The following is a 12,015-nucleotide window of genomic DNA, read 5'->3' as shown; positions in this document are numbered from 1 at the left end:
TCAAAAGGAAAAAGCATGAGCCTGTAGACTTCAGGATCTACTCCATTAGTCTTAACAGTATCACATACCTGCAAGAATTCAGTTAAGAACTGAAAAGGATCTTCAGATGGAAGTCCATGAAACTTGCAGTTCTGCTGCATCAGAGAAACTAATTGAGGTTTCAGCTCAAAGTTGTTTGCTCCAATGGCAGGAATGGAGATGCTTCTTCCATGTAAATTGGAATTAGGTGCAGTAAAGTCACCAAGCATTCTCCTTGCATTGTTGTTGGGTTCGGCTGCCATTTCCTTTACTTGTTCGAAATTTTCAATCAAGTTGTCTCTGGATTGTTGTAATTTAGCTTCTCTTAATTTTCTCTTCAGAGTCCTTTCAGGTTCTGGATCAGCTTCAACAAGAATGCCTTTTTCTCTGTCCCTGCTCATAAGAAAGAGAAGAGAACAAGAAAAGAAGAGGAAGCCTCTATGTCACAGTAAAGAGGTTCCTTATTGTTAGTAGAAGAAAAGAAGAAGAAATTCGAACACAGATAGAAGAGGGGGTTCGAATTTGGTGATGATGTGAGGAAGAGATGTTAGTAGATGAATAAATAAATAAAATAAGATGAGAGAGAAGGAGGGAATTTTTGAAAATTAATTTTGAAAAGGAGTTAGTGATTTTTGAAAATAGTTTTTGAAAAATGTTTAGTAAATTTTTTTTTTGAAAATTTGTTAGTAATTTTCGAAAATTAAGTTTTAAAAATTAAAATAATTAATAAATTAAAAAGAAATTTTGAAAAAGGGGAGAGATATTTTCGGAAATGAGAGAGAGAGAGTTAGTTAGGTGGTTTTGAAAAAGTTAAGAAACAAACAAAAAGTTTGTTAGTTAGTTGAAACAAATTTTGAAAAGATAGGAAGTTAGGAAGTTAGAAAAGATATTTTGAAAAGACATTTTTGAAAAAGATAAGATAAGAAGATATTTTTGAAAAGATATGATTGAAACTAGTTTTGAAAAAGATTTAATTTTTAAAATCTCAATTAATGACTTGATTCATAAGAAATCACAAGATATGATTCTAGAATTTAAAGTTTGAATCTTTCTTAACAAGCAAGTAACAAACTTCAAATTTTTGAATCAAAACATTAATTGATTATGTTATTTTCGAAAATTTTGTATAAAAATAAGAAAAAGATTTTTGAAAATTATTTTGTTGGAATTTTCGAAAATAACCATGAATTTTGAAAAAGATTTGATTTTTGAAAAAGATTTTGAAAAAGATAAGATTTTCAAATTGAAAATTTGAATTGACTCATAAGGAACAACTTTGATTTTTAAAAATTTTTGAAAAAGTCAACTCAATTTTCGAATTTGATGAGAGAAAAAGGAAAGATATATTTTTGATTTTTTTGAAATTTTTATGAAAACATGAAAATTATGCAATGCATGAGATTTTTAGATCAAAACATGTGATGCATGCAAGAATGCTATGAATGTCAAGATGAACACCAAGAACACTTTGAATGTCATGATGAACATCAAGAACATATTTTTGAAAAATTTTTAATGCAAAGAAAACATGCAAGACACCAAACTTAGAATTCTTTAATGCTTGCGCACTAAGAATTCAAGAATGTATATGATAAACATGAAAAGATACAAAACAAAAAATCATCAAGATCAAACAAGAAGACTTACCAAGAACAACTTGAAGATCATGAAGAACACTATGAATGCATGATATTTTCGAAAAATGTAAGATGCATATGCAAGTGACACCAAACTTATAATGTGACTCAAGACTCAAATATGAAACACAAAATATTTTTTATTTTTATGATTTTCTAATTTTTTTTGGATTTTTATTTTATATTTTTCGAAAATTATATGAAAAAAAGAAAAAATAAGGATTCCAAAATTTTTAATATGAATTCCAGGAATCTTGCCATGTTAGTGTAAAGCTTCAGTCCAGGAATTAGACATGGCTCACTAGCCAGCCAAGCTTTTAAAGAAAGCTCCAGTCCAAAACACTAGACATGGCCAATGGCCAGCCAAGCTTCAGCAGGTGATCAGAAACAGTAGCAGGTGGATTAACTCCAACTAGCTTGCTCTTGATAACAAATTGCTGCCTCAGTCCAAATGAATTTAGACATGGCTTTACAGCCAGCCAGGCTGCAACATATAATTACATGGGCTGGAGTGATTAGTTGAATACCAATCCCAAAGTAGTTTGGGTATGGCTTTACAGCCAGATATGATTCAACATATTTCATGAAACACTAGAATTCATTCTTAAAAATTTTGAATAAAATTTTTGAAAACATTTTTAATTTTTTTTCGAAAACAGATGAGAAAATTTTTGAAATATTTTTGAAAAATTTTTGAAAATAAAATAAAAAGAAAATTACCTAATCTGAGCAACAAGATGAACCGTCAGTTGTCCAAACTCGAACAATCCCCGGCAACGGCGCCAAAAACTTAGTGCACGAAATTGTGATCTCCAGGCTCGAACAAATCCTGGTAATGGCTCCCCATTTTTGGAGTTGAACGCCAGTTTCTGTGCTAGTTTGGGCGTTCAACTCTGGTTTTGGTTCCTTTTCTGGCGCTGGATGCCAGATTTGGGCAGAAGGCTGGCGTTGAACGCCAGTTTACGTCGTCAATTCTTGGCCAAAGTACGGACTATTATATATTGCTGGAAAGCCCTAGATGTCTACTTTCCAACGCAATTGGAAGCGCGCCATTTCGATTTCTGTAGCTCCGGAAAATCCACTTTGAGTGCAGGGAGGTCAGAATCCAACAGCATCAGCAGTCCTTTTTCAACCTCTGAATCTGATTTCTGCTCAAGTCCCTCAATTTCAGCCAGAAAATACCTGAAATCACAGAAAAACACACAAACTCATAGTAAAGTCCAGAAATGTGAATTTAACATAAAAACTAATGAAAACATCCCTAAAAGTAACTAGATCCTACTAAAAACACACTAAAAACAATGCCAAAAAGCGTATAAATTATCCGCTCATCAGCTACCTTACTGAAGTCCTTAATGAATCTCCTGTAAAAACCTGCATGGCCAAGAAACGAGCGGATCTCCCTCACAGAGGAGGGATAAGGTAAACTAGAAATAACATCCACCTTTGCTGGATCTACAGAAATACCAGTATTAGACACAACATGTCCTAGTACAATACCTTGTTTTACCATAAAGTAACATTTTTCAAAATTTAATACAAGGTTTGTATTGACAAATCTATCTAATACTCTAGATAATCCATCTAAGCAAAGGCTAAAGGAATCGCTATATACACTAAAATCATCCATAAAAACTTCCATACAGTCCTTAATAAGATTAGAGAAAAGACTCATCATGCACCTTTAGAAAGTAGCTGGTGCATTGCACAAGCCAAAGGGCATTCTCTTGTAAGCGTAAGTCCCAAAAGGACATGTGAAAGTAGTCTTTTCCTGATCTTCAGGAGCTATATGAATCTAGAAATAACCTGTGTAACCATCTAAAAAACAATAATGTGATTTACCTGACAGGCAATCCAGCATTTTATCAATGAATGGAAGAGGATAGTGATCCTTACGAGTGGCCTGGTTGAGGCGTCTGTAGTCGATGCAGACCCTCCAGGCGTTCTGAACTCTGGTTGCCATGAGCTCTCCGTGCTCATTCTTCACTGTAGTGACTCCAGACTTCTTGGGCACCACTTGTACTGGGCTTACCCATTTACTGTCTGAGATGGGATAGATGATATCTACCTCCAGTAGTCTGGTCACTTCCTTTTTGACAACCTCTAAGATAGTGGGGTTTAGTCTTCTCTAGGGTTGACGAACAGGTCTTGCTCCCTCTTCTAAAAATATTCTATGCTCACAGACTTGAGGGTTGATGCCTACTATGTCTGCCAAACTCCAACCAATTGCCTTCTTGTGCCTCCTCAGCACACAAAGTAACTGCTCTTCCTGTTGAGAAGTGAGTTCCCTTGCAATGATAACTGGAAATTTTTGCTCGTCTTCAAGGTAAGCATATTTGAGGTGTGGAGGAAGGGGTTTTAATTCTAACTTCTGATCGCGGTCAGGCTCTGGGTTGTCTGGAGCTGGTAACAATGGTAAAGTACTGTCATTGTCCTCTGAGAATGCCCCCACACTTGGACTTTGTCCTATGTACATCTCTTCAAATTCCTCCTGGTGAACTTCAGCCACAGTTTCACCTATAATGTCACACTGGAGGATAGAATGATCCTCCAGAGGATGCCTCATAACTCCATTTAGAGTGAAGATTACTACTCGGCCCTCTATTTCAAAAGAGTATGTTCTTGAAAAAGCATCTAATTTGAACTTCGAGGTCTTCAGGAATGGTCTTCCGAGTAGGATCGATGACGGCTTCTCTGAGTCATTTTGGGGTATCTCCAGGATATAAAAATCAATGGGAAATGTGAGCCCCTTAATGCCCACTAATACATCTTCAGCAACTCCAGCCACTGTAATAATGCTTTTATCTGCTAACACAAAACGAGCTGCCGACCTTTTTAAGGGAGGGAGCCTCAAAATATCATATATAGACAAAGGCATTATACTCACACATGCTCCTAAATCACACATGCAGTCAGAAAATACTACACCACCAATAGTACAATTAACCATACATGGACCTGGGTCACTACACTTCTCAGGTAAACCTCCCATTAAAGCAGATATGGAACTACCCAAACGAATAGTTTCTAATTCATTAATTTTGTCTTTATGTATACATAAATCTTTTTGAAACTTGGCATATTTAGGTACCTGTTGAATAACATCAAAAAGAGGAACAGTTACCTCAACCTTTTTGAATATCTCTACCATTTTGGGATCAGGTTCCAGCTGCTTTCTGGGCTTCCTTGCAAGTTGTAGAAATGGAAAGGGAGTGGTGTCTTTTACAGTGTCTGCGCCCTTTGGTGCTTCCTCCTGTGGTTGAACTTTTTCTTTTTCAGCCATGTGCTGTATGTCCTCTTCCTCTTCAACATCTTCTATTTCCACTACCTCTTCAGCTGAGGCGTGTTCTGGTGGGCTTGGCTCCTCCTGATTCCTCTCCTGCAGTGTGGTTCCGGACCTTAGGGTGATAGCATTAATGCCACCCTTTGGATTGGGTAACGGTTGAGAGGGGATTCCACTGGAGCTCAAAGGCTGGTTATTGGAGTTATTCATTGATCCAATCTGTGAGACAAGAGCTTGCACGGTAGAGTTCAAACCATTTAGTGTAGCATAAAGGTTATTTTCCATGGTCTGTTGTCTCCGATCAATAGATTATAGTAAGTCATCATTAGCAGATGAAGAAGGATGAGTAATTTGAGAGGTCTGCTATTGGGTATTCTGTGGTCCTTGGGATTGCCTCAGGTGAGGTACTCTGTAAGGCTGGTACTGGTTCTACTGCTTGTTGTTGTTATTATTTCACCTCTGATTTCCCTGATTGTCTCTACCTCCTCTGTTGTTGTTGTTGTCCCTCCAATTCTGGTTTGAATTGTCCTGCCATCCGTGGTTGTAACTGCCACTTTGATTGTACCCTTGGTTGGGGCGGTCATAGAAGTTATGAGTGGCTGCCACGATGTTGTCTTCCTGCTGGAGCTGCGGACATTCATCAGTATAATGGCTATAATCAGCACAGACTCTGCAAACTCTCTGTGGGACTAACTGTTAGCTTTGCTGTGGTGGAGAAGGTTGAGCTTGCTAAACTTGTTGTTGATTCAATTGCATCTGCTTCAGCAAGTTGGTTATTTCAAAGATACTCTGAGTTAGAGCAGCAGTCTCTCTGCTAGAGGATACTTCTACAACGGCTTTTGAACGGCCTTGCTTTTGCCTGTGATTTCGAGTAGATTCAGCTAATTCGCTGATCAATTGCCATGCCTCATCAGTGGTCTTGTACTTTTTCATAGACCCATTGCTAGCACTTTCCAATGTGGTCTTATCTTGGGGCCTCATGCCCTGTGTGACGTAACCGAGTAACACTATCTTGTCAATCATATGGTGGGGGCATGCTTCCAGAAGATTATTGAAGTACTCCCAGTATTCATAGAGAGTCTCGGATTCGTCCTGAACAATCATGGAAATGTCTTTCCTCAGTTTATCAGTAACTTCAGCTGGAAAGAACTTTTCCAAAAATTCTCTTCTAAGTGTATCCCAGTCGGATACAGTTGCTGCGGGTTGAGTGTAGTACCACTCTCTTGCCTTTCCCTCAAGAGAAAACGGGAAAGCTTTCAGCAAAATTGAAGTTTCATCTGCACCATCACGCCTGACAGTAGAACAGGCTGCTTGAAAATCTCTCAGGTGCTTGATAGGCTCTTGAGCAGGTAAACCATGAAACTTGGGCATCAAATTGAGCAGTGCAGTCTTTATTTCAAAGTCTATAGCCACCGCTGGATGATGCGCTTGAAACGGTTGCATTGTAAAATCAGGGGCTCCAGCCTCTTGGATAGTAACTCTCGTAGGTGCTGCCATGTGACCTACACGTAGATCAACTGAATCAGTAGAACAGGGGCTGTTTCTTCCTCAAATGACATTTCAGATCTGCCCTCTGAGAGGACTAACCAATGCCGAGCTTGCCTTATTCGTGAAATAGTTCTGTTAATCTCAGGATCGAATACTGGCAAGCTTGGATCAGAAAGTGAACGCATCATCTAACGAAAGAAACAAGCAGCTCATAGTAGCAAGATAAAATAAAATGCAAATAAATAAATTCCAATTAATAACTTAGCACTCTATTGCAACTCCCCGGCAACGGCGCCAAAAATTGACGTGGCGGAAATTGGCGAGTCAAGAATCGTTATAAGATATGCGTTGCAAGTATAGGTCTTAACCAACCAGAAATCCGCTTATCAATTTAGAAGGGTTGTCACAAAAATTAAAATTAAAATACTGGGAGTATGGATCCTAGGTCGTCTCCCAACGAGTTGCAGAAAGGTGTGCTATTTTATTAATCAGATATTTTCAAAAAGAGTTTGAGTTGAATAAACAGGAAATTAAATTGGAGAAATTAAGTAATTTAAATAAAAGCCTTAATTGGGAGTAGATTAGTTGGAAGCCCTATTCTTGTTGAAGTACTCTCAAGATTAATTGATAATTGAAGGTTGTTCTGTTTAGTTATCCCTTACTAGGTAAGGAAAAGTCAAACAAGTTGGAATGCTGTTTCTATTCACAAGTTCCAATCCGCTCAATTGAAAAGGATTAGTGTCAGTGACTAGAGAGCATTCCAACAATAAACCCAATTACAATTTTTCTTTTAAGCACCCCAACTCAAGGGTTCCTTTCAATCAACTCCCCATCAAGTTAGGGAACTACTCGCTCATTGTGAATGTAGAACTCATAACATAGGAAAGGAAATTAAAGAAAGACATGATAAATAAAACTCAAAGGAATCAATTAAAAATAAAAGTAATTCCTGTATTAATAAATTCTAAAATAATCCAATAGTAAAATTGAGTAAATTAAAGGACATGAAAGAGTAAAGCCAAGTAAAGAAAACGAACTAGAATGACGAAGTCTTGATGAGGTAATAACTCTTCTCAATATCCCAATGCAAAGAGCAATAGAAATAAAATCCTATGAACTATGAATGTGTAGAGAGAAAACCTAGAGGAGGAGTAAAACTAGATCTCCAAACTAAAAATTGTGTGGAATGAATCTTGTTCTGGTTTCTGCATGTTCTTTGGCTTTTGTATGCTTTTTTGGGCCGAAAACTGGGTCAAAACAAGGCCCAAAATCGCCCCCAGCGAATTCTGCAGATTATGCAGATTACGAACATCACGCGATCGCGTCATTCATGCGGATGCGTCATTCGGTATTTTGCTTTTCCACGTGGGCGCGTCGTCCATGCCTCCGCGTCACTTATGCTATTCCAATCTGCGCGGTCGCGTGAGCCATGCGGCCACGTCACTTCTCGCTGGTCATCTACTTAATTTCTTGTGTTCCTTCCATTTTTGCAAACTTCCTTTCCAATCTCCAACACATTCATGCCCTATAAAGCCTGAAACATTTAACACACAGATTACGGCATCGGATGGAATAAAGGAGAATTAAAATACATAATTAAAAGTCTCTTAGGAAGCAAGTTTTCAATCATGTAATAATTTTAGGAAGGAAATATAAATGCATGCTAATCATATGAATAAGTGGGTAAAGACCATGATAAAACCACACAATTAAGCACATTATAAACCATAAAATAGTGGTTTATCAAGCTTGCCATGGAAGGGAGCACGCATGGTTGGATGAAGACAATAGGAAAGCAGAGGTTCAGAAGCAACAAAGCATCTCCAAATGCTTATCTGAAATTCCCACCAATGAATTACATAAGTATCTTTATTTTATTTTATGTTTTATTTATCTTTTAATTATCAAAACCTCATAACCATTTGAATCCGCCTGACTAAGATTTACAAGATGACTATAGCTTGCTTCAAGTCGACAATCTCCGTGGGATCGACCCTTACTCACGTAAGGTATTACTTGGACGACCCAGTGCACTTGCTAGTTAGTTGTAACGGAGTTGTAAAAAGTGTGATCACAATTCCGTGCACCAATAAACCACAAGATTGGGGTTTATCAAACCTCCCCACATTTAAACCAAGCATGTCCTCATGCTAAGAATAAAGAAGGAAAAGAAAAGGGGTATGAACATTTATTCAATGTAAATAAACTAGATGCACCTATCTATATGAATGCAACTAAATGCAATATGACTCTATCTACTTAGTTAAAAGTAAATCAATCTCCAAGAACATATATAAGCAAGTAGGGCTAAAATCATATGACGATTCATGAATCCTACCAAATCAAATATCAAAATGAAGTTCAAATAGACTTGCAATAAGAAAGCTCATGAAAGCCGGGAACAAGGAATTGAGCATCGAACCCCTCACCGAACGTGTATCCGATCTAGTTGCTCTACTGTATAGGGTTGATCACTCAATTCTCTTCTAATCATGCTTTCATGATTTGTTTTTCATCTAACAATCAACAATTATTCAATGCATGCATACATTCATCATGAGGACTTATTCATAGGTTGTAATGGGGCTAGGGTAAAGGTAGGGATGTATATGGTCAAGTGAGCTTGAAATTTGAATCTTTGATTAACCTAAGCTCTCACCAAACACATATGACAACCTATACAAATCTAATACAATACCTAGCTACCCATGATTCCCACTTTTTCACATACTCATGTATTCTTTTAAATTTACATCCCATATGCATCATTATTATTACTTTACTTTGGGGCATTTTTGTCCCCTTTTTATTGCATTTTTTTATATATATTTTTTTGTTTCTTTTATTTTTTCTATTTTTTTCCTACATTTTTTTCACACATTTTTTTTCAAAAGTATATACAAACGTATCAATGCATGTAGTTTTACATATTTAATGCATAAGCATGTACCCAATTCCCAAAAATCTTCAACAAAAATACAAAATACACTTTTATCTCAACCAATGTCCCAAATTTCCCATAGCCAAATGATACACACCCTCACTAGCCTAAGATAATCAAAGATCCAAATTAAGGAATTTTATTGTTTTTCACTTAGGGGTAATGTTGTGCTACAATTAAGAACAAAAGGATTAAATAGGCTCAAAATTGGCTAACAATGGTTGATGAAAGGTAGGCTATTTGGGTAAGTGAGCTAAATGAAATGATGGCCTCAATCATGTAAATGCATGTATACATGGAATAATGGAAATAAAGAATCAAACAAATCAAAGATTACAATCATAGAGAGAGAATAATACACACAAGAATGAAAATAAGTGGTTATAAGATGTAACCACACCGCGAGGCTCAAAACTCACATGCTTGTGTTCTTAGCTCCAAAAACCATGTTCCAAAATAAATTCTTCAAGCAAGTTCAACAAAAATTTTTTTTTCAAATTGGTAGGGTGCCCTAAAAACAGTCTCTTGGAAAAGAAATCATCACCCTAACCAAGTAGTCCTAACATGAAAAGAAGTGGTAAAATATGTACAAATTCTAACTAACGTGCAACCTATCATTCAATGCAACAACTAACTATCAAAGGAAATTAAGAATTGGTGTTGAAAGAAAGAGATTGTTACCCATGGAGGTCGGTCGGACGACCTCCCCACACTTAGAAATTTGCACCGTCCTCGGTGCATGCAAAGAAGAGCAAGGTGGATGGGTTGCTAGAATTGATGAGCTCCTTCAAAAGGTTGTGCGGGTGAACTTGTTTGTTGCCCCCATTTAGAAGCTTTTCCTTTTCCTCTTTTGGTGGTCAACCTAAAAGGAAAGAAAAAGAAAGAAAATTAAGCCTACAACAAGCATATCAAAGCAAATAGAACATAGGCGGGGGCTAATGCCAAATAAAAGTAGAGTTATCACTACATGTTAGCTACGCATGTGAGTGAGAAAGCAATATAGGCATAGGGCATATCAACTAATACTTGATGCAAGAGGAAATTCAAAGTATAAGTGAATAACATGAAGAGCATGTTGCATCAAGCTTAATCAACAATTGTCACAAATAAGATTAGTGATAAGAATGAAAGTATTTGGCCCCATGCTAACTCAATGATAATGAGGTACAAAGACAAAGAATAATGAATTAGGAAGGACTAAAGCACTAATCTTGTGTGTGGAACAAATATGACCATTAATGCTAAACAAGTCATGAAGCACCAAAACAATGCAAGAAATTCTCAACAATTGAGTAAGAGAATTCAACACCATTATTAAAATGAGAAACTTAGAAAATAAAATAAGAACAAGCTATGAAAAAAAGGTAGAAAGAAAGAAGTAGAAAAGAAAAAGGAAAAAGAAAGAAAGGAGAAAGGAGAAAAACAGGGTGCAATCAACGCATAAGCGTCATGCGTGCTTATGCGTGGATGCAGCAGGGACAATCCACGCGTAAGCATCATGCGTGCTTACGCGTAGATCTAGTTTGTGCAAAACACACACTTCCAGCACAAATCTCACACAACTCTCGAGTTTTTGAACCAGGAGTTGCGGAAGTGCAATCCACGCATAAGCGTCATGCGTGCTTAAGTGTGGATTGAAAATTTTTTTTTAATCATAAAAATAGAATTTAACACTCTCCTAACCTATAAAAATTCTAAAGCAACCAAAATTCAAATTTAACAAAAATCTTTAAGTTTTTTGAAAAATTTTCAAAGACAAAACAAACAAAACTTGCACTTCAAGCAACCTACTTTAACAACAATCTAAACTAATCAAAACTCACTACAACAACCTATCAATCAAAACAAAATGTATAAGAGTATAGAAAAGAAGAAAACTACCTATAATGGCAACTCAAATCACTTATTAAGTATATATACAAGAGAATGGAAAGAGTTTACCGTGGTGTGGTATCTCCCACCTAGCACTTTTAGTTTAAGTCCTTAAGTTGGATATTTGGTGGGGGTCTGATGAGCGGATATTTTATACGCTTTTTGGGGATAATTTCATATAGTTTAGAGTATGTTTTAGTTAGTTTTTAGTCTATTCCTAGTAGTTTTTAGGAACAATTTATATTTCTGGACTTTACTATGAGTTGTGTGTTTTTCTGTAATTTCAGGTATTTTTCTGGCTGAAATTGAAGGAGCTGAGCAAAAGTCTGATTCAGGCTGAAAAAGGACTGCTGATGCTGTTGGATTCTGACCTCCCTGCCCTCAAAGTGGATTTTCTGGAGCTACAGAACTCGAAATGGCGCGCTTCCAATTGCGTTGGAAAGTAGACATCCAGGGCTTTCCAGAAATATATAATAGTCCATACTTTGCACAAGAATAGACGACATAAACTGGCGTTCAACGCCAGTCCTCTGCCCAATTCTGGCGTCCAGCGCCAGAAAAGGATCAAAAACTGGAGTTGAACGCCCAAACTGGCACAAAAACTGGCGTTCAACTCCACAAATGGCCTCTGCACGTGACTTGCTTAAATCTCAGACCCAGCACACACCATGTGGGCCCCAGAAGTGGATCTCTGCATCACCCATCATAGTCTACTCATTTTTTGTAAACCTAGGCTACTAGTTTAGTATTTAAACAACTTTTAGAGACTTATTTTG

This window comes from Arachis ipaensis, chromosome B04, assembly GCF_000816755.2.
Source record: "Arachis ipaensis cultivar K30076 chromosome B04, Araip1.1, whole genome shotgun sequence".
NCBI classification, from domain to species: Eukaryota; Viridiplantae; Streptophyta; class Magnoliopsida; order Fabales; family Fabaceae; genus Arachis; species Arachis ipaensis.
This window is presented reverse-complemented; position numbering follows the sequence as displayed.